The following is a 23,585-nucleotide window of genomic DNA, read 5'->3' on the forward strand; positions in this document are numbered from 1 at the left end:
ACATCTACAGATGGATTATCAATTATATGCCAACAGCATATCTGTTGACTTGCATCGTGATACTGATAGTCTTTTGATAGTGGTCCTCTGTGGCTCAGTTGGTGAACTATGACGCTTGGAACATCAGAATAATGGGTTTGATAACAGCTGTGGCCACACAAACAAAAAACCTGACTCAGATTAACGCTTCTGCTAAATGACATAGTTTGCTGAGCATCTACAGATGGACTATCCATTCTAGGTGTTACCCCTTTGCCCACTTATTGTCCGTTTGTATATAACATATTTTCCATTGTGATGCATGTTTGTTCAACCTGACACTTGTTTGTGTCAGGTTGAACAACCTCTTCCTTGATAGTTTCCTCTCCGTAGTAGGACCATACCCTCAATGTCTTTAGAGCATTTGTGTGCTGTGCACAGCATTTGCACAGTTTTAAGTGAGTGGTTCTCTGTGAGCTTAGCAGGCTCAATGTATTGATACAAAAAACAATAATGTATTGTCACGTACACCAGATAGGTGCAGTAAAATGTGTTGTTTTACAGGGTCATCAATAGTAGAACGGTGCCCCTGGAGCAAATTAGGGTTAAGAGCCTTGCTCAAGATCACATTGACACCTTGTCGGCTCAGGCCTTCGAATCGTCAACCTTTTGGTTACTGGCAAAACTCGCTAACCACTAGGCTAGGAGAGGAGATTGAGGGCTTAAGCAAGAAAATGGGGTGAGCTGTGTATGCAGTTCTAGCCTGTTATGTTATCATCTCTCCTAAAATCCCTGCCTGACAACATTTTTCATAAGGGTGTTTGGCGTTTGATACAATATTTGATGTATTTCAGCCTTGTGTGTGCATGCGTGCAAGTGTGCGTAAAACATGTGTGTGTGTGTGCGTGTCTTTGAGTGTTTACTTAAATCAATGGGAATATCTAATGATTTGAAACAAGGAAAATTATCTGTGTTGAAAATAAGTGTTACAATGTTTAAATGATTTTATCTGCTCAAATAGCTGATTTACTGTACTAGGTGCAAACCAGGCTGGAGAGGAACAGTAGCTTACATATTCAAAATCCAGCCGTCGGCTCGTTTGATGTCCTATTCAATAGTTCATCAAGGATGCAGAGGAGTGAGGAGAGCCCTTACACAACACTGCCTCATTAAGCCAGCCAAGGACTTTTATCTCTAGACAGAGACTCGGGGAGGAAAAAAAGAAAGAAAACACAGGGAAAGAAATGTCAACCTACGCTTGCTTCTTCTAAGTCCTATTTTCAGGAGACGCTGATTCACTCCCACTGCTGCCTCTCTGCCTCGCGTTCCTCATTCTCCTTGTGGTGGGAGACACGGCGTAGGGATTGCACTCCTGTCACTGGCTACTGTTGTAAGAGGCAGCTTATTCTTTCTCAAAAGCTGATCATATGTTGTGCTCTTTTGCCTGTCGACATAGCATCTGTGGTTTACAGATGCTGTGGCATTGCTTTACTGAGCCACGTCGACCTTCACGAGGATCAGGGAGTGAAGGGATGTGAGCTTGCTTACACTCGAACACTCGCCGTATTGATTATGTAATAAATCCAAGTGCCTTGATGTCCGTTTTTTTTCCGCACAGCACATTGGAAAATCCAATTGTTGAATGACAGTCTCCGTTCATTAAGTTCAATTCTCGATTGTTGGAGCACGATTTCCTAGTCAAGCGTAGTTAGATGTTATGTTTTCTACAAGAATGACCTGGGCATTATCGTGAGTGTGATGAGAAATATATAACTGAGACCCAACCAGAAGAATTGTCAAAGAAAGACCCATGGCAGCCATGAAGAAAACCAGGACAAAGAAATGCCTCCAGGTGAGATCCAACTTTCTCTCTGTTTGTTTGTTTGTATCTTCACGTGTCCTGAAAGAATCTGACGTCATGATTTCTCTCTAAGCTTTATCAGTTATAGTCCAATAAGTGTTTTATATACCCCTCCATTAGCATATTCTAATGCAGGTTCCTGTCACATTGCAGCATGCTTTATAATGTGTGGGACTTGATCGACATACTGATTAATGCTTCTACATGATGGCTTGATATGCAATGATTTATCGAAATGTGTCTTGAGAACAACGCCGCCAAATCTGTTAGTGGCAAATGAGCATTGCCCCCATACCAATATAGGCAGTAGGCAATGAGATGCCCTGCTTCGATGCCATGGAGATGATGAGAGGTTGTCAGATTGATCGACTTGCAGGGATTGTTATAGTCACATGCGCCGAATACAACAGGTGTAGATCTTACAGTGAAATGCTTACTTACGTGCCCCTAACAAACAATGCAGTATTAAAAAAATACAGAGAAAAATAAGAGATAAAAGTAACAAGTAATTAAAGAGCAGCAGTAAAATAACAATAGCGAGACTATATACATGGGGGATACTGTTACAGAGTCAATGTGCGGGGGCAACAGTTAGTTGAGATAGTATGTACATGTAGGTAGAGTAATTAAAGTGACTATGCATAGATGACAACAGAGATTAGCAGTGGTGTGAAGAGGGGGAGAAAGGGGGGGGGCAATGCAAATAGTCTGGGTAGCAATTTCACTAGATGTTCCGGAGTCTTATGGCTTTGGGTTAGAAGCTGTTTGGTCCTAGACTTGGCACTCATATACCACTTGGCATGCGATAGCAGAGAGAACAGTCTATGACTAGGGTGGCTGGAGTCTTTGACCATTTTTAGGGCCTTCCTCCGACACCGCCTGGTATAGAGGTCCTGGATGGCTGGAAGCTTGGCCCCAGTGATGTACTGGGCCATTCACACTACCCTCTGTAGTGCCTTACAGTCGGAGGCCAAGCAGTTGCCATACTAGCCAGTGATGCAACCAGTCAGGATGCTCTCGATGGTGCAGCTGTAGAACCTTTTGAGGATCTGAGGACCCATGCCAAATCTTTTCAGTCTCCTGAGGGGGAATAGGTTTTGTCGTGCCCTCTTCACGACTGTCTTAGAGTGCTTGGACCATGTTAGTTTGTTGGTGATGTGGACACCAAGGAACTTGAAGCTCTCAACCTGCTCCACTGCAGCCCCTTCGATGAGAATGGGGGCGTGCTCGGTCCTCTTTTTACAGGAGTCCACAATCATCTCCTTTGTCTTGATCACGTTGAGGGAGAGGTTGTTGTTCTAGCACCACATGGCCAGGTCTCTGACCTCCTCCGTATAGGCTGTCTCATCGTTGTCGGTGATCAGGCCTACCACTGTTGTGTCATCAAATCAAATTTTATTGGTCACATTCACATGGTTAACAGATGTTAATTAACTTCGTTGGGACAGGAGGGCAGTATTGAGTAGCTTGGATAAAAAGGTAGCCAGAGTAAACTGCCTGCTACTTTGTCCTAAAAGCTAGAATATGCATATTATTAGTAGATTTGGATAGAAAACACTCTGAAGTTTCTAAAACTGTTTGAATGATGTCTGTGAGTATAACAGAACTCATATGGCAGGCAAAAACCAGAGAAAAAATCCAACCAGGAAGTGGGAAATCTGAGGTTGGTTGATTTTCAACCCAGCCCCTATTGAAGATACAGTGGGTTATTGGTCATGTTGCACTTCCTACGGCTTCCACTAGATGTCAACAGTCTTTAGAACCTTGTTTGATGCTTCTACTGTGAAGTGGGGCCGGATGAGAGGGGATTGAGTAAGGTCTGCCATGAGCTGAACATGCGCTGACCATGCGCGCGTTCACGTGAGAGCAAGCTCAGTTCCATCTTGTTTTTTTGAAGACAACGGAATTCTCCGGTTGGAACATTATTGAAGATTTATGTTAAAAACATCCTAAAGATTGATTGTATACTTCGTTTGACATGTTTCTACGTACTATAATATGACTTTTCATCTGAACTTTTGCCTGGACCTGCCCGTGCGTCGTGAGTTTTGTGTACTGAACGCGCGAACAAAACTGAGTTATTTCGACATAAATGATGGACATTATCGAACAAAACAAACATTTATTGTGGAACTGGGATTCCTGGGAGTGCATTCTGATGAAGATCATCAAAGGTAAGTGAATGTTTATTATGTGACTTCTGTTGACTGCACAATATGGCGGATATCTTTTTGTCTTGTTTGGGCTCTGAGCGCCGTACTCAGATTATTGCATGGTTTGCTTTTTCCGTAAAGCTTTTTTGAAATCTGACACAGCGGTTGCATTAAGGAGAAGTGGATCTAAAGTTCCATGCATAACACTTGTATTTTCATCAACATTTATAATGAGTATTTCTGTAAATTGATGTGGCTCTGCAAAATCACCGGATGTTTTGGAAGCAAAACATTACTGAACGTAACGCGCCAATGTAAACTGAGATTTTTGGATATAAATATGAACTTTATCGAACAAAACATACATGTATTGTGTAACATGAAGTCCTATGAGTGTCATCTGATGAAGATCATCAAAGGTTAGTGATTCATTTTATCTCTATTCATGCTTTTTGTGAGTCCTGTCTTTGGCTGGAAAAATGACTGTGTTTTTCTGTGGCTATGTACTGACCTAACATAATCGTTTGGTGTGCTTTCGTCGTAAAGCCTTTTTGTAATCTGACACGTTGGCTGGATTCACAACACGTGTAGCTTTAATTTGGTGTATTGCATGTATGATTTCATGAAAGTAAAATCTTTATAGTAATTTATTTGAATTTGGCGCTCTGCATTTTCACTGGATGTTGGCCATGCGGGACACTAGCGTCCCACATATCCCAGAGAGGTTCATGCAGTGTAGAGAAATGCTTGTGCTTCTAGTTCTGACCATGCAGTAATATATAACAAGTAATCTAACAATTCCACAACAACTACCTTTTACACACAAGTGTAAAGGAATGAATAAGAATATGTACATATAAATATATGGATGAGCGATGGCCGAATGGCATAGGCAAGATGCAGTAAAAGTATAGAGTACAGTATATACATATGAGATGAGTAATGTAGGGTATGTAAACATTATATAAAGTGGCATTGTTTAAAGTGTCTAGTGATACATTTATTACATACATTTTTTATTATTAAAGTGGCTACAGATTTGAGTCAGTATGTTGGCAGCAGCCACTGAATGTCAGTGATGGCTGTTTAACAGTCTGATGGCCTTGAGATAGAAGCTGTTTTTCAGTCTCTCTGTCCCAGCTTTGATGCACCTGTACTGACCTCGCCTTCTGGATGATAGTGGGGTGAACAGGCAGTGGCTCGGGTGGTTGTTGTCCTTGATGATCTTTTTGGATCTTCTTGTGACATCGGGTGGTGTAGGTGTCTTGGAGGGCAGGTAGTTTGCCCCCGGTGATGGGTTGTGCAGACTTCACTACCCTCTGGAGACCCTTACAGTTGTGGGCGGAGCAGTTTCCGTATCAGGCGGTGATACAGCCCGCCATGATGCTCTCGATTGTGCATCTGTATAAGTTGGTGAGTGTTTTTGGTGACAAGTCAAATTTCTTCAGCCTCCTAAGGTTGAAGAGGCGCTGTTGTGCCTTCTTCACCATGCTGTCTGTTTCGGTGGACCATTTCAGTTTGTACGTGATGTGCATGCCGAGGAACTTAAAATGTTCCACCTTCTCCACGACTGTCCCGTTGATGTGGATAGGGTGGTGCTCCCTCTGTTGTTTCCTGAAGTCGACGATCATCTCCTTTGTTTTGTTGACGTTGAGTGTGAGGTTATTTTCCTGACACCACACTCTGAGGGCCCTCACCTTCTCCCTGTAGGCCGTCTCATCGTTGTTGGTAATAAAGCCTACCACTGTAGTGTCGTCTGAAAACTTGATGATTGAGTTGGAGGCGTGCATGGCCACGCAGTCATGGGTGAACAGGGAATACAGGAGAGGCTGAGAACGCACCCTTGTGGGGCCCCAGTGTTGAGGATCAGCGGGGTGGAGATGTTGTTTCCTACCCTCACCACCTGGGGGGCGTCCCGTCAGAAAGTCCAGGACCCAGTTGCACAGGGCGGGGTCGAGACCCAGGGTCTCGAGCTTAATGACGAGACTGGAGGGTACTATGGTGTTCAATACAGAGCTGTAGTCGATGAACAGCATTCTTGACTGACATTGACAGCAAATTTAATGATGGTGTTGGAGTCGTGCCTGGCCGTGCAGTCATGAGTGAACAAGGATTACAGGAGGGGACTGAGCACGCACCCCTGAGGGACCCCTGTGTTAAGGATCAGCGTGGTTAATGTATTGTTACCTGCCCTTACCACCTGGGGTGGCCCGTCAGGAAGTCCAGGATCCAGTTGCAGAGGGAGGTGTTTAGTCTCATGGTCCTTAGTTTATTGATGAGCTTTGAGGGCACTATGGTATTGAACGCTGAGCTGTAGTCAATGAATAGCATTCTCACATAGGTGTTCCTTTTGTCCAGGTGGGAAAGAGTAGTGTGGAGAGAAATAGAGATTGCATCATCTGTGGATCTGTTGGGGTGGTATGCAAATTGAAGTGGGTCTAGGTTTTCTGGGGTAATGATGTTGATGTGAGCCATGACCAGCCTTTAAAAGCACTTCATGGCTACAGACGTGAGTCTTCGGCACAGACACTATGGTGGTCTGCTTAAAACATGTTGGGATTACAGACCCGGACAGGGAGAGGTTGAAAATGTCAGTCAAGACACTTGCCAGTTGGTCAGCGTATGCACGGAGTACACATCCTGGTTATCCGTCCGGCCCTGCGGCCTTGTGAATGTTAACCTGTTTAAAGGTCTTGCTCACATCGGCTGCAGAGAGCGTGATCACACAGTCTTCCAGAACAGCTGGTGTTCTCATGCATGTTTCAGTGTTATTTGCCTCGAAACGAGCATGGAAGTAGTTTAGCTCGTCTGGTAGGCTCGTGTCACTGGGCAGCTCTCGGCTGTGCTTCCCTTAGTAGTCTGTAATGGTTCGCAAGCCCTGTCACATCCGACGAGCATCAGAGCCGGTGTAGTATGATTTGATCTTACTCCTGTATTGACACTTTGCCTGTTTGATGTTTTGTCTGAGGGATTTCTTGTAAGCTTCCGGGTTAGAGTCTCGCTCCTTGAAAGCAGCAGCTCTAGCCTTTAGCTCAGTGCGGATGCTCTCTGTAATCCATGGCCTCTGGTTGGGGTATGTACGTACGTTCACTGTGGGGACGACGTCATCGATGCACTTATTGATGAAGCCAATGACTGATGTGGTGTACTCCTCAATGCTATCGGAGGAATTCCGGAACATATTCCAGTCTGTGCTAGCAAAACAGTCCTGTAGCTTAGCATCTGCTTCATCTGACCACTTTTTATTGATCGAGTCACTGGTGCTTCCTGCTTTAATTTTTGTTTGGAAGCAGGAATCAGGAGGATAGAATTATGGTCAGATTTGCCAAATGGAGGGCAAGGGAGAGCTTTGTACAGTGGGGAGAACAAGTATTTGATACACTGACAATTTTGCAGGTTTTCCTACTTACAAAGCATGTAGAGGTCTGTAATTTTTATCACAGGTACACTTCAACTGTGAGAGAAGGAATCTAAAACAAAAATCCAGAAAATCACATTGTATGATTTTTAATTGATTAATTTGCATTTTATTGCATGACATAAGTATTTGATACATCAGAAAAGCAGAACTGAATATTTGGTACAGAAACCTTAGTTTGCAATTACAGAGATCATACGTTTCCTGTAGTTCTTGACCAGGTTTGCACACACTGCAGCAGGGATTTTGGCCCACTCCTCCATACAGACCTTCTCCAGATCCTTCAGGTTTCGGGGCTGTCGCTGGGCAATACGGACTTTCGGCTCCCTCCAAAGATTTTCTATTGGGTTCAGGTCTGGAGACTGGCTAGGCCACTCCAGGACCTTGAGATGCTTCTTACGGAGCCACTCCTTTGTTGCCCTGGCTGTGTGTTTCGGGTCGTTGTCATGCTGGAAGACCCAGCCACGACCCATCTTCAATGCTCTTACTGAGGGAAGGAGGTTGTTGGTCAAGATCTCGCGATACATGGCCCCATCCATCCTCCCTTCAATACGGTGCAGTCGTCCTGTCCCCTTTGCAGAAAAGCATCCCCAAAGAATGATGTTTCCACCTCCATGCTTCACGGTTGGGATGGTGTTCTTGGGGTTGTACTCATCCTTCTATTCCTCCAAACACGGCGAGTGGAGTTTAGAGCAAAAAGCTCTATTTTTGTCTCATCAGACCACATGACCTTCTCCCATTCCTCCTCTGGATCATCCAGATGGTCATTGGCAAACTTCAGATGGGCCTGGACATGCGCTGGCTTGAGCAGGGGGACCTTGCGTGCGCTGCAGGATTTTAATCCATGACGGCGTAGTGTGTTACTAATGGTTTTCTTTGAGACTGTGGTCCCAGCTCTCTTCAGGTCATTGACCAGGTCCTGCCGTGTAGTTCTGGGCTGATCCCTCACATTCCTCATGATCATTGATGCCCCACGAGGTGAGATCTTGCATGGAGCCCCAGACCGAGGGTGATTGACCGTCATCTTGAACTTCTTCCATTTTCTAATAATTGTGCCAACAGTTGTTGCCTTCTCACCAAGCTGCTTGGCTATTGTCCTGTAGCCCATCCCAGCCTTGTACAGGTCTACAATTTATCCCTGATGTCCTTACACAGCTCTCTGGTCTTGGCCATTGTGGAGAGGTTGGAGTCTGTTTGATTGAGTGTGTGGACAGGTGTCTTTTATACAGGTAACGAGTTCAAACAGGTGCAGTTAATACAGGTAATGAGTGGAGAACAGGAGGGCTTCTTAAAGAAAAACTAACAGGTCTGTGAGAGCCGGAATTCTTACTGGTTGGTAGGTGATCAAATAATTATGTCATGCAATAAAATGCAAATTAATTACTTAAAAATCATACAATGTGATTTTCTGGATTTTTGTTTTAGATTCCGTCTCTCACAGTTGAAGTGTACCTATGATAAAAATGACAGACCTCTACATGCTTTGTAAGTAGGAAAACCTGCAAAATCGGCAGTGTATCAAATACTTGTTCTCCCCACTGTATGTGTCTCTGTGTGTGGAGTATAGGTGGTTTAGAGTTTTTTTTCCTCTGGTTGCACATTTAACATGCTGATAGAAATTTGGTAAAACGGATGTAAGATTCATTGCATTAAAGTCCCCGGCTACTAGCAGCGCCGCCTCTGGGTGAGAGTTTTCTTCTTTGCTTATGGTGGAATACAGCTCCTTCAATGCTGTCTTATTTCCATTGTCTGACAGTAGTGGTATGTAAACAGCTACGAAGAATACAGATGACAACTCTCTTGGTAGGCATTGTGGTCTACAGCTTATCATGAGATACTCTACCTCAGGTGAGCAATAGCTCGAAACTTCCTTAGATATCATGCACCAGCTGTTATTTACAAAAATACATAGTCCGCCGCCCTTATCTTGCCAGATGCTGCTGTTCAGCCATGACTCCGTGAAGCATAAGATGTTACAGGTTTTAATGTCCCATTGGTAGTTTAATCTTCCGTGCAACTCTGCGATTTTATTCTCCTAGGATTGCACGTTTGCTAGCAGAATGGAGGGAAGTGGGGGTTTATTCGATCGCCTACGAATTCTCAGAAGGCAGCCCGCCCTTTGGCCCCTCTTTCCCCGCCTACCCTTCACTCAGATCACGGGGATCGGGGCCTGTTCCCGAGGAAGCAGTATATCCTTCGCTTCGGACTCATCAGAGTCTTGAAAGGAAAAAAAGGATTCTGCTAGTCCGTGGAGAGTAATCGCGGTCCTGATGTTTAGAAGTTATTTTCGGTCATAAGAGACGGTAGCGGCAACATTATGTACAAAAGAAGTTAAAAAAGAAGTTATAAGCAACGCAAATAAACAAACAAAAAAACACAATCGCCTGGGGGTTCGTAAAACTTCTGTCTTCTTCTCCAGCGCCATGTAGTAGATGTTGTGCATCCTCAACTTCATGTTCAGAGCAGGCTGTTTTGTAGCTGTGTATGAGGACTAAAAGGACCAGTCAAGTATGTGGGCCTTATTTGGCAGGTCCCACTGCCATTTTGGAAAATGTAACAGTTTTGCAAGTTTTATTAGTTGTATGTACGGGATACACAACGGTATACACAGTCCAACTAAAAGCTTACTTGCAGGTTCCTTCTTGGCAATGCAACAACAATAAGAAAAAATACAAGACAAGAATACGAACATAAAGTAAATGGCTCAGTTGAAAAATTTCCTTTCAGAAAACTGGCCTCTCATAGCCACAATTTGGATCCTTCTCTCATGGTTTGTTTGGAGTTAGGAATAACAGGTTACTAGAACACATTACCGATGTCAAGTCTGACAGCTAGTGGCATGCCTATTTACAATATATTTATTTTTTGATCTGATATGTTTGCTCATTTAGTTTTCCAATTATTTTGGTAAAATATTGTAATCATAAAAGTGTCAACGGAAATCTTCTCTGTTTTTGTTAAATAACATTCCATGATCACAATCACCATTAACGCTACTATTTCATGTGATTTAACTGAATTGGATAAATTGCACATATAAATAAAATGGAATACATATTCATATAACTGTAGTATAGTATAATTCTGTTGATGTTATCTAATTCAAGCTCATACTCAAGGTAAGTCTAGCCATTTAGATGAACATCAGATGATCATTCTGTTTGAAGCAGTGAGCTCTAAGCATCTAGTCCTCAACCATGTTGAGGTGGAGAACATCTCACGAGAGCTGCTGGGTTACTGATGACTCAGTGGAGTCTTATCTATTCTGAGCTCTACCCATGACATTGTGTGGTGGAGCTGTATGTTGAGAGTGTTTGGCAGTCTGAACAACTCGGTGATGCTGCGAAGATGTTCATGTGGTGTGAACACTGATGCTGGTGAGTACAGTTTAGCTGAGGTTTGTGTTCAGTGAGTAGTTACTGCTCTGTGATGCTTAGCTCAAACTTGACAAAATGTCTGTCTTGCTATTTTGTGTTTGGTTTGCAAAGACAAGGAGAAGTATCCCACTGGGCACAAACTGGTTGAATCAACGTTGTTTCATTGTAATTTGTCAATGTATTGTGTCATGGACCTATGTAGAAAATAAACTATATACAAAAGTATGTGGACACTCCTTCAAATTTGTGGATTGGGCTATTTCAGCCACACCCATTGCTGACATGTGTATAAAATCGAGCACACAGCCATGCAATCTCCATAGGAAAATATTGGCAGTGGAATGGACTTACTGAATACCTCAGTGACTTTCAGCATGGCACCGTCATAGCATGCCACCTTCGAAACAAGTCAGTTCATCCGATTACTGATCTGCTAGGGGCTGCCATGGTCTACTATAAGTGCTATTATTGTGAAGTGTAAACATCTATGAGCAGCAAGGGCTCAGCCGCAAAGTGGTAGGCCACACAAGCTCACAGAACAGGACCGTCGAGTGCTGAAACAGGACCGCCGTACACAAGCCTAAGATCAGCATGCACAATGCCAAATGCGGTTGGAGTTTTGTAAAGCTCGCCGCCATTGGACTCTGGAGCAGTGGAAACGCGTTCTCTGGAGTGATGAATCACGCTTCACCATCTGGCAGTCCGACGGACAAATCGGGGTTTGGCGGATTCCAGGAGAACGCTACCTGCCCAATGCATAGTGCCAACTGTAAGGTTTGGTGGAGGAGGAATACTGGTCTGGGGCTGTTTTTCATGGTTCGGGCTAGGCCCCTTAGTTTGAGTGAAGGGAAATCTTAACGCTAGAGAATACAATGACATTCTAGACGACTCTGTGTTTACAACTTTGTGGCAACAGTTTAGGGAAGGCTCTTTCCTGTTTCAGCATGACAATGCCGCCGTGCACAAAGTGAGGTCCATGCAGAAATGGTTTGTCAAGATCCATGTGGAAGAACTTGACTGGCCTGCACAGAGTCCTGACCTCAACCCCATCGAACACCTTTGGGATGAATTGGAACGCCGACTGCGAGCCAAGCCTAATCGCCCAATATCAGTGTCCGACCTCATTAATGCTCTTGTGGTTGAATGGAAGCAAGTCCCCGCAGCAATGTACCAACATCTAGTGGAAAGCCTTCCCAGAAGAGTGGAGTCTGATATAGCAGCAAAGGGGTCATGTAGTTTTGGTCATGTAGTGTACTTTGGATTTGAAAAAAGTAATCATCGTCTCCATTGATTTGATTGATTTAGTTCAATTTTTTTACTTAGATTAATGATTGAGATGGAGATGTGAATCCAACATATCAATTATTAATTTGTAGACAAACTGGAATTGAAGTCATTGGCACAGATAGAACTATCCAAGCAAAAGATACATCTTCAAATGTTGATATTTGGTTGCCTTGTCAACCAAGCACAATTCAATATTGGTTTTGTAATCAGCATGCAAATAGCTTGAAGTTAAGGCTATCTTAGAAACGAATGTAACATTCAACCTTAAAATGTAACACATCCATGGCCGCATTGAGGTTACTGTAACTGTATATTTCTTCTTATGTAATCATATAACGTATGTACGTTCAAGATAGCATGTAGAGGTCTTTACAGGTGAGTAGAGACCTTCAGAATTGCTGCAGAACCTCGAGAGGCATTGATCACTTGCACCATGCACTTTTTATGTAATCTCAACTGCAATCCAGGTCGTTTGGTTCTGCTACCAGATGAAGCACAGTGATAACACATTAATCTGTTGTATAAATAAACAAAATATTTGGCATTGTATTCCCATTGGAAGTTTACTGTGCTTTTAAATTGTTAAAAGCACAGTTATAGACATTTGCGTGCTAACTAAACCAAATATCAGACATCTTTTTCATTGGAATTTGGTTGTGCTATTACATGGTTGAAAGCATAGTGATAACAAATTGGAAATTCAACTAACCCGTGGCTGTCTTTTTGAGTGGGTGAATATAGGTTGTAATCTCATTGATCAACGTCTCAACCAAATATTACCCAATTATCCATGTTGAAATGATGTGGTGTGCCTAGTGGAATGATTCACTCATGATGATCAAACTGACTCAACCAATTTACAATAGTAAATTGCTCCAAAATAAATATTTGAATGTTTTCCCCACACACCTTACTGTGTAAGGTAAGAATTAAAGTGTAATGTCACTCCCTGCTAGTTTGAAACAGCTTTCCCACTTGACCTCTCCTATTGCAATAGGTTGACTGTTGATAGCATCAAATGTCATGGTAAATTATGCAAGACACTAATAACAATGGTTACTGAACCACCAATTAGCTGAAACATATCATGATAGAGGTCTGTCTTGAGTATCTGCCATTTGTGACGGATGGTGCTTAGTATCTTCAAAAAGTATTCACACCCCTTTACTTTTTTCACATTTTGTTGTGTTACAGCTTGAATTTAAAACTGATTATATTTAGATTTTGTGTCACTGATCTACAGAAAATACCCAATTATGTCAAAGTGGAATTATGTTTTTAGGAAATTAATTACAAATTAATTTAAAATGAAAAGCTGAAATGTCTCGAGTCAATAAGTATTCAACCCCTTTGTTATGGCACGCCTAAATAACTTCAGTAGTAAAACTTTGCTTAACAAGTCGGATAACAAATTGCATGAATTTAAAGGACAGATTCAATGACAAAGAATTCACTTATAGTAAAATGTAAATGAACAGACTTTGAATATCTCTTTGAGCATGGTCAAGTTATTAATTACACTTTGGATGGTGTATCAATACACCCAGTTACTACAAAGTCCCAGGCGTCCTTCCTAACTCAGTTGACAGAGAGGAAGGAAACAGCTCAGGGATTTCACCATGAGGCCAATGGGGATTTTAAACCAGTTAGTGAGTTAAATGGCTGTGATAGGAGAAAAAATAGGATGGATCAACAACATTGTAGTTACTCCACAATAATAATCTAAATGACAGAGTGAAAAGAAAGAAGCCTGCACAGAATAAAAATACTCAAACATGCATCATGTTTGCAATAAGGTGCTAAAGTAATACTGCTAAACATGTGGCAAAGAAATGCACTTTTTGTTCTGAATAAAAAGCATTATGTTTGGGGCAAATCCAACACAACACATTTTCAAGAATGGTAGTGGCTGCATTATGTTATTGGTATGCTTGTCATCGGCAAGGACTAGGGAGTGTTTTAGGATAAAAAGGAACGGAATAGAGGTAAGTACAGGCAAAGTCCTAGAGGAAAACTTGGTTCAGTCTGCTTTCCAACAGACACTGGGAGACAAATTGACCTATCAGCAGGACGATAACCAAAAATGAAAGGCCAAATATACACTGGAGTTACTTACCAAGACAACATCGAAAGTTCCTGAGTGGCCTAGTTACAGTTTTGACTTAAATCGGCTTGAAAATGGCTGTCTAGCAATGACCAGCAACCAATTTGACAGAGCTTGTATAAATTTTAAGGAGTAATGGGCAAGAATTGTACCATCCAGTTTTGCAAAGCTCTTAGAGACTTACCCAGAAAGATTCACAGCTGTAATCGCAGCCAAAGGTGATTCTAACATGTATCGACTCAGGGGGTTGAATAATTATCTAATCAAGACATATTAGTGTTTTATTTTGTAATACAACTAATGTGAAAAATGTCAACGGGTGTGAACACTTTCCGAAGGCACTTTCCGAAGCTAATTAACAAAGGGCTTCCTTAAGTAACAACTGCTTGTCATTGCCGCCACTATGGAAACACAATTTCTCCTCACTGCAGCACAGTAATGGTAAATGTCCTTGGTACCATCTTGGTTCACCACTGCTTACTTAAAGTCCGGAATTCAAAATCAATTGTCAGCTTCATGCTTTTGGGACACATCAAACGCACCTCTGAAAGTGCAGTGCGGAAAATCCTCTATTTGCAAACATTGAATTGTGAATATAGCTTCCTTTTGGCACCTGATTTGTTTATATTACTGGTAGCTTTGTCCTCTTCTCTATGTAATGTTGGCCTTTCCTAATGCAATGTTTCACAATCCATTCCCGGGGGACCTCTCACAATTTGGCTCGGACTCAGCGATGACAGACCTATTTCAACTAATCAAGAGTTTGGTGTTTAGTTAAATCAGGTGTGTTAGTGCTGGGTTATAAAAAGGGATCAATCCTAATTTCCACTTTTGTAAGATTTTCATTTAGTTATACATTGATGTCATAGTGACAATTTGACTTGAGTGTAGGTTAGGATTCACCCCATGGTTTTAAAAAGGAATGTCATTCAACACCATATGTTGTCAATCCACTTGAGTCTAATACCTTTTCCTTGTCGCTCTTTCAGACTCAGAGACCACAGAATACGAAGGTGGAGACCCCATTGAGACCAAAGAAGGAAGCAGAGGTATTCAGAACCAGGTTTAATGTGTGGCAAGGTATATTTTGAGAACACCTGTGTAGTATTCACTCCAAGCGACATGGTAGTTGTAGGGCTCTATTTTAACAAACCTAACGCAATGGTAAATATTAGCGCTGGTGGTAGCGTTATAGGTTCGGGGTGTGTCAGAGATATTTTTGCTGTTTTCAGAACTTGAATTATGTGCACAGTAGAAGGTGGTGGTGCAAAAGGTCTGAGTTTTGATAAATAAACAAGTTGTGGGTGTGTCGTGGATTGGATCCTCACTTTGTCATTCAGAGCGTGCTCCATGGCTATGTGGTTGCTTCAAGTTGTGTATTTACGGTCTTGTATGTATTGTATCGTCATCATTTCCAATTTGAATGTTAAATATCCTGCCCCATATTTGCTAAATATGTTGAGAACTTTTGAAATCCACATTTAAGCAATGCAATAAGAACAATCTAGAAATACGTTGTTAAACATTGGCTAGAGCATTCACACTGATATAGGGTCTAGGTCTACTGTAAATTGCAGTCTGGACATGGACATACCAAACATAGTCAATAAGCAAAATTAAATTCACAAGGCTATTGATAAGGCCTGAAAAGAGTGTATAATATTAATCAAATTCTAATAAAAATGAAACAACTTGTTTTAAATAGGCTATGTCTAAATATAGTTATATTACAGAAAAAGCAACTTGGAGGGTTTTATGCGCATCTAAACTTTTCACACGAATGGATACAAATCCAACATAAAGTGAAAGGGGGAATGTCCACTCAACGTTATACTGCCCACAAACGTAATGTTTTATAAACACCACGAACCATCTTACAGATCATATTTGCAATTCTCCAGAAATAGCAGATGGAATTGCATTGCATTCGAGCCATGTACGTTCACAACATAAACCCATAGATGGTGAATCTTTCTAATAAGTATGTTTTTTAATCAAATTAAACGAAAAACAATCAATCTGCTTTTTAAACCAACAGCAATATTTCTAAATAGAATCGGGTCAGAAGCATCATATCATAATTCGCTTATCTCCTTCCATGGCACTGTGTGCACACATAGGCTTACATGTTGTTATTCATCACATTCACACATCTATACAAAATACTAGGCTCCAGTCAATTGTATTGTTGCCTATGTTGCTAGACAGATAAAAAAACTATCTCTGGTTGATATGGAATTGTAGGAGGATTGAATAGTTTGGAGGAGCATGCGTCTTGGGTAATCGGACAAGTGGCGCTCTTTGAAAATGGAGATGAAAAGCCTACTCGAACAGGCAACATAAAGTATGCAGGTAACAGTGCCTTTGGAAAGTATTCAGACCCCTTGACTTTTTCCACATTTTGTTACGTTACAACCTTATTCTAAAATGTATTTAATAAACAAAATGCCTCATCAATCTACACACAATACCCCATAATGACAAAGTGAGAAATGTTTGCAAATGTATAAAAAATAAAAAACAGAAATACCTTATTTACATAAGTATTCAGACACTTTGCTATGAGACTCGAAATTGAGCTCAGGGTCATCCTCTTTCCATTGATCATCCTTAAGACATTTCTACAATTGATTGGACATGATTTGCAAAGGCACACACCTATCTATATAAGATCCCACAGTTGACACTGCATGTCAGAGCAAAAACCAAGCCACGAGTCCAAGGAATTGTCCATAGAGCCCCGAGACAGGATTGTGTCGAGGTACAAATCTAGGGAAGGGTACAAAAAAATTTCTGGAGCATTGAAGGTACCCAAGAACACAGTGGCCTCCATTATTCTTAAATGGAAGAAGTTTGGAACCACCAAGACTCTTCCTAGAGCTGGCCGCCCGGCCAAACTGAGCCATCGTGGGAGAAGGGCCTTGGTAAAGGAGGTGACCAAGAACCTGATGGTAACTCTGACAGAGCTCTAGAGTTCCTCGGTGGAGATGGGAGAACCTTCCAGAAGGACAACCATCTCTGCAGCACTCCACCAATCAGGCCTTTATGTAGAGTGGCCAGACGGAAGCCACTCCTCAGTAAAAGGCACATGCCAGCCTATTTGGAGTTTGCCAAAAGGCACCTAAAGACTCTCACACCATGAGAAACAGGATTCTCTGGCCTGATGAAACCAATATTGTACTATTAGGCCTGAATGTTTTATTTACCTAGGCATGTCAGCTAAGAACAAACTCTTATTTTCAATGACAGCCTAGGAACAGTGCGTTAACTGCCTTGATCAGGGGCAGAACAACAGATTTTTACCTTGTCAGCTCAGGGATTTGATCTAGCATCCTTTCTGTTTCTAGTCCAACACTCTAACCACTAGGCTACCTGCTGCTGCGAATGCCAAGCGTCACATATGGAGGAAACCCGACACCTTCCCTGTGGGGATGTTTTTCAGCACTAGGGACTGCGAGACTATTCAGGATCTAAGTCAAAGATGAACGGAGCAAAGTACAGAGAGTTCCTTGATGAAAACCTGCTGCAGAGCGCTCAGGACCTCAGACTGGTGCGAAGGTTAACCTTCCAATAGGACAAGTCTCTGAATGTCCTTGAGTGGCCCAGCCAGAACCTGGACTTGAACCCGATCAAACATCTCTGGAGAGACCTGAAAATACAGTGGGGAGAACAAGTATTTGATACACTGCCGAGTTTGCAGGTTGTCCTACTTACAAAGCATGTAGAGGTCTGTAATTTTTATCATAGGTATACTTCAACTGTGAGAGACGGAATCTAAAACAAAAATCCAGAAAATCACATTGTATGATTTTTAAGTAATTAATTTGCATTTTATTGCATGACATAAGTATTTGATCACCTACCAACCAGTAAGAATTCCGGCTCTCACAGACCTGTTAGTTTTTCTTTAAGAAGCCCTCCTGTTCTCCACTCATTACCTGTATTACCTGCACCTGTTTGAACTCGTTACCTGTATAAAAGACACCTGTCCACACACTCAATCAAACAGACTCCAACCTCTCCACAATGGCCAAGACCAGAGAGCTGTGTAAGGACATCAGGGATAAAATTGTAGACCTGCACAAGGCTGGGATGGGCTACAGGAGAATAGGCAAGCAGCTTGGTGAGAAGGCAACAACTGTTGGCGCAATTATTAGAAAATGGAAGAAGTTCAAGATGACGGTCAATCACTGTCGGTCTGGGGCTCCATGCAAGATCTCACCTCGTGGGGCATCAATGATCATGAGGAAGGTGAGGGATCAGCCCAGAACTACACGGCAGGACCTGGTCAATGACCTGAAGAGAGCTGGGACCACAGTCTCAAAGAAAACCATTAGTAACACACTACGCCGTCATGGATTAAAATCCTGCAGCGCACGCAAGGTCCCCCTGCTCAAGCCAGCGCATGTCCAGGCCCGTCTGAAGTTTGCCAATGACCATCTGGATGATCCAGAGTAGGAATGGGAGAAGGTCATGTGGTCTGATGAGACAAAAATAGAGCTTTTTGATCTAAACTCCACTCGCCGTGTTTGGAGGAATTAGAAGGATGAGTACAACCTCAAGAACACCACCCCAACCGTGAAGCATGGAGGTGGAAACATCATTCTTTGGGGATGCTTTTCTGCAAAGGGGACAGGACGACTGCACCGTATTGAGGGGAGGATGGATGGGGCCATGTATCGCGAGATCTTGGCCAACAACCTCCTTCCCTCAGTAAGAGCATTGACGATGGGTCGTGGCTGGGTCTTCCAGCATGACAACGACCCGAAACACACAGCCAGGGCAACTAAGGAGTGGCTCCGTAAGAAGCATCTCAAGGTCCTGGAGTGGCCTAGCCAGTCTCCAGACCTGAACCCAATAGAAAATCTTTGGAGGGAGCTGAAAGTCCGTATTGCCCAGCAACAGCCCTGAAACCTGAAGGATCTGGAGAAGGTCTGTATGGAGGAGTGGGCCAAAATCCCTGCTGCAGTGTGTGCAAACCTGGTCAAGAACTACAGGAAACGTATGATCTCTGTAATTGCAAACAAAGGTTTCTGTACCAAATATTAAGTTCTGCTTTTCTGATGTATCAAATACTTATGTCATGCAATAAAATGCTAATTAATTACTTAAAAATCATACAATGTGATTCTCTGGATTTTTGTTTTAGATTCCGTCTCTCACAGTTGAAGTGTACCTATGATAAAAATTACAGACCTCTACATGCTTTGTAAGTAGGAAAACCTGCAAAATCGGCAGTGTATCAAATACTTGTTCTCCCCACTGTAGCTGTGCAGCAACGCTCCCCATCCAACCTAACAGAGCTTGAGAGGATCTGCAGAGAAGAATGGGAAAACTCCCCAAATACAGGTGTGCCAAGCTTGTAGCGTCATACCCAAGAAGACTCGAGGCTGTAATCGCTGTCAAAGGTGCTTCAGCAAAGTATTGAGGGTCTGAAAACGTATGTAATTATATAAATAAGCCAACAGTTCTAAAAAACAGTTTTTGCTTTGTCATTATGGGGTATTGTGTGTAGATTAATGAGGGGGAAAAAACAATGTAATACATTTTAGAATAAGGCTGTAACATAACAAAATGTGGAAAAAGTCAAGGAGTCTGAAAACTTTCCAGAGGCACTGTATGTGGATTGAGAATAATGAAAAAGAATGAGGTCAAAAAAACTGTAGTACCATTTTTTCCATTTTACTACAATCAAGGTCACACAGAATGTTTCTTGGTAGTCTTAAACAAATCTACTTTGAATCCAAAATATATACCTCACACATGGCCATGGGCTTATACAGTTAAAATGTATTAAATTTTGAGTTTGCATCACAATATTACACTTTATTTACATCACAGAATACTGAAATAAAACAAAAACGTTTGACATAGAAACACCTGATTTTCGGTGTATTAAAGTGTATTAATGATGAAATTATGAAACATATTAACATTCCACCAATGAGGCCACTAGAAGGTGATTTGGTAATTTGACTGCAGGAAAGGTCTACAACTTTTTAATTCATAGGCTACTTGGCTAATGGCAAGGATAAAAATATGCACCTATGTGATGCTGCTAAACCATCCTTGATTAAGCGGAGGGTACGCTATGCTTGGTTTTTAATCAAATTAAACAAAATTGGGGGGGAACCAAAAGTTTTCATGTTTTCTAAATACGAGATTCACCAGGACAAAATGCACATCTCTCTTCCATGGGCAATGTGTATCATGGCTGGATAGGCTGCCTTTCCACTCTCAAAATCCATGCCATTATCAACTGTGTTACAGTACCTGTAGGACTTGCTTTTTGTGGGTCTTAAAACTTCCCATTAGCGCAGCATTAAATTGTCAGTGTTTTTAAGAACACACCTCAAATATTGCCCCCCCTCCCACTTCAGCGCAAGTGAGCTGATATTAGACAGGTAAATTGCTGAACCTGGTGTTAGGGCTGGAAAATGACAGTGCGACAGTCTTTACATGACAAAATTGCAAATTAATGTGCATTTGACACTTGCACCTCTCCTTAGCGCCAGACAAAAATAGAGCTCATAGACTTCTTAACCTTCACATTCTCTGCACCAGATAGCTGAATATAATTTAAGCCATCAGTTGGATTCACAGCATTATCTGTATAGAAAGAAAATTGACTTTTTCCATGGTTGCTATGGATTTGAAAAGGAACATTGCTCTTTATAATTCTAGGGTTTAGGCATATTTGTCCTACCTGTTGCTCACAATTACAGGTAACTATACCAACTGAGGTACACCCTTGTTCTGAATTATTAAAGTATTTCAGGTAGAATAACTGAAAAATTGGCTAACAAATACAACTATTTGTGTTTCATGTTTTATCTTGCCACAGGGGACAGAATGATGGACAGCTGGGGCAAAGGACTTCAAGACATCTCCAAGCCCTCCAGGCAAGCAAACAGGGTGGAGCAAGCAGCCACCCAGATCAAGCACCAAGGGGTCAAGTCTCTGATAAGAGCACATATGCTAATCTAACTGGGCCAGTAGGGGAGTCCAAGGAAAGTGTGTCTTTAGCAAGCGGTTACTATGACAGCAGGTTCAGTATCTATAATGTAAGGATACTCAAACCATACTCCTTTAGGTAAACATTACCAAGAAGCCTGGGTAACACACTTAGGAAAGCAGAAATTATTCAAGCGCACCCATCTCAAACACCCGCAACACAACACAAGTTAATACAAGTATTTCAGATGACTTACTATTACACTGTGCAACACATAATAATGCTTTAAGAAGTAGATTGTTGCCCTTGGGAAAGCTCCCACTTAAGAAAGAATAAAGTCACTGTGGTGTGTGTATGCATTTGCTGTCACCACATGAATGGAGGTGCAGGTGATATACTGAGGAGGATCACTCAGGGATTTAATTGAGTAGCTGTTACAACAGATTTCACTACTGATATGATTAGTAAACATTCCTTAAAGAGGCAATCTGCAATTAATATACTTTGGGACTTTTATATGAATGATATACTGTGCACTGAGTATTCCAAACATTAGGAACACCTCAGAGCAGCCTCAATTTCTTCAGACAAATACTCTACAAAGTGCCGAAAGCGTTCCACAGGAATGCTAGCCTATGTTGGCTTGAATGCTTCCCACTGTTGTGTCAAGTTGGCTAGATTTCCTTTGGGTGGTGGATCATTCTTGATACACACGGGAAACTGTTGAGCTTGAAAAACCCAGCAGCGTTGCAGTTCTTGACACAAACCGGTGCACCTTGCACCTACTACCATACCCCGTTCAAAGGCACTTACAGTTTCTGTCTTGCCCATTCAAATCAAATTTATTTATATAGCCCTTCTTACATCAGCTGATATCTCAAAGTACTGTACAGAAACCCAGCCTAAAACCCCAAACAGCAAGCAATGCAGGTGTAGAAGCACGATGGCTAGGAAAAACTCCCTAGAAAGGCCAAAACCTAGGAAGAAACGTAGAGGAACCAGGCTATGAGGGGTGGCCAGTACTCTTCTGGCTGTGCCGGGTGGAGATTATAACAGAACATGGCCAAGATGTTCAAATGTTCATAAATGACCAGCATGGTCAAATAATAATAATCACAGTGGTTGTCGAGGGTGCAGCAGGTTAGCACCTCAGGAGTAAATGTCAGTTGGCTTTTCATAGCCGATCATTGAGAGTATCTCTACTGCTCCTGCTGTCTCTAGAGAGTTGAAAACAGCAGGTCTGGGACAGGTAGCACGTCCGGTGAACAGGTCAGGGTTCCATAGCCGCAGGCAGAACAGTTGAAACTGGAGCAGCAGCACGGCCAGGTGGACTGGGGACAGCAAGGAGTCATCATGCCAGGTAGTCCTGAGGCATGGTCCTAGGGCTCAGGTCCCCTGAGAGAGAGAAAGAGCTAAAGAGAGAATTAGAGAGAGCATACTTAAATTCACACAGGACACTGGAGAAATACTCCAGATATAACAGACTGACACGAGCCCCCCGACACATGAACTACTGCAGCATAAATACTGGAGGCTGAGACAGGAGGGGTCAGGAGACACTGTGGCCCCATCCGATTATACTCCCGGACAGGGCCAAACAGGCAGGATATAACCGCACCCACTTTGCCAAAGCACAGCCCCCACACCACTAGAAGGATATCTTCAACCACCAACTTACCATCCTGAGAGAAGGCCGAGTATAGCCCACAAAGATCTCCGCCACTGCACAACCCAAGGGGGGCGCTTGAATGGCACACATACACAATCCATGTCTCAATTGTCTCAAGGTTTAAATATCCTTCTTTAACCTGTCCCCTCCCCTTCATCTACACTGATTGAAGTGGATTTAACAGTGACATAAATAAGGGATCATAGCATTCACCTGGATTCACCTGGTCAGTTATTAATGTTTCATATACTCAGTGTATATACCTATTAATTCTTGAAGAATACAACTTTTAAATGACTCATGAGACTACTTCAACTGTCGTACCCCATCAGAACCCCAAAATAAGCTTATATTACTCCATTGTTTGTAAACAATGTAATTGAACACAAACACTTAAGCCTCAAAACATAGTTAAAACTATAACTATGATCTTATGGATGGTCTGTCCTTGCATCCAGTTTGAGAGTAGTTACATTTCTCCAGCCCCATCCCTCATCTGTTTACCAAAATCAGTGGCTGGGGGGTCCAGTTTATTATTGTTTGAATCACAGATTGCCCCTTTTAGCATCAAATTACTTTCTGACCTATATTTACAATTTCCTTCAACTCTCACAATTTCCTTCAACTCCCCCATTACAATTTTGCTTTCAATTTTGACCAACACCAGTCAGGGAATGAAAATAAATAAAGTGGGCAAATTGTGCAAGCAAGCAGTTACTGCATTCCAAACATTTCCAAAGTTTGAGCATAGCCTTGCTTCGTTAGCTTTGTTTGGATTTCAC

At 42.2% G+C, this 23,585-nt stretch overlaps 1 long non-coding RNA gene across 1 annotated transcript; it reads left to right on the forward strand.

Moving 5' to 3' along the window:
* The first annotated feature begins 1,095 nt into the window (after nt 1–1,095).
* On the forward strand, nt 1,096–22,130 carry LOC139538298 (uncharacterized). Its single transcript, XR_011667700.1, has 3 exons — nt 1,096–1,831; nt 15,169–15,228; nt 21,024–22,130. It is a non-coding gene; the product is annotated as an uncharacterized lncRNA (long non-coding RNA).
* The last annotated feature ends 1,455 nt before the right edge of the window (nt 22,131–23,585 follow it).

Source organism: Salvelinus alpinus, chromosome 14 (assembly GCF_045679555.1).
Source record: "Salvelinus alpinus chromosome 14, SLU_Salpinus.1, whole genome shotgun sequence".
In the NCBI taxonomy this organism is placed as follows: domain Eukaryota; kingdom Metazoa; phylum Chordata; class Actinopteri; order Salmoniformes; family Salmonidae; genus Salvelinus; species Salvelinus alpinus.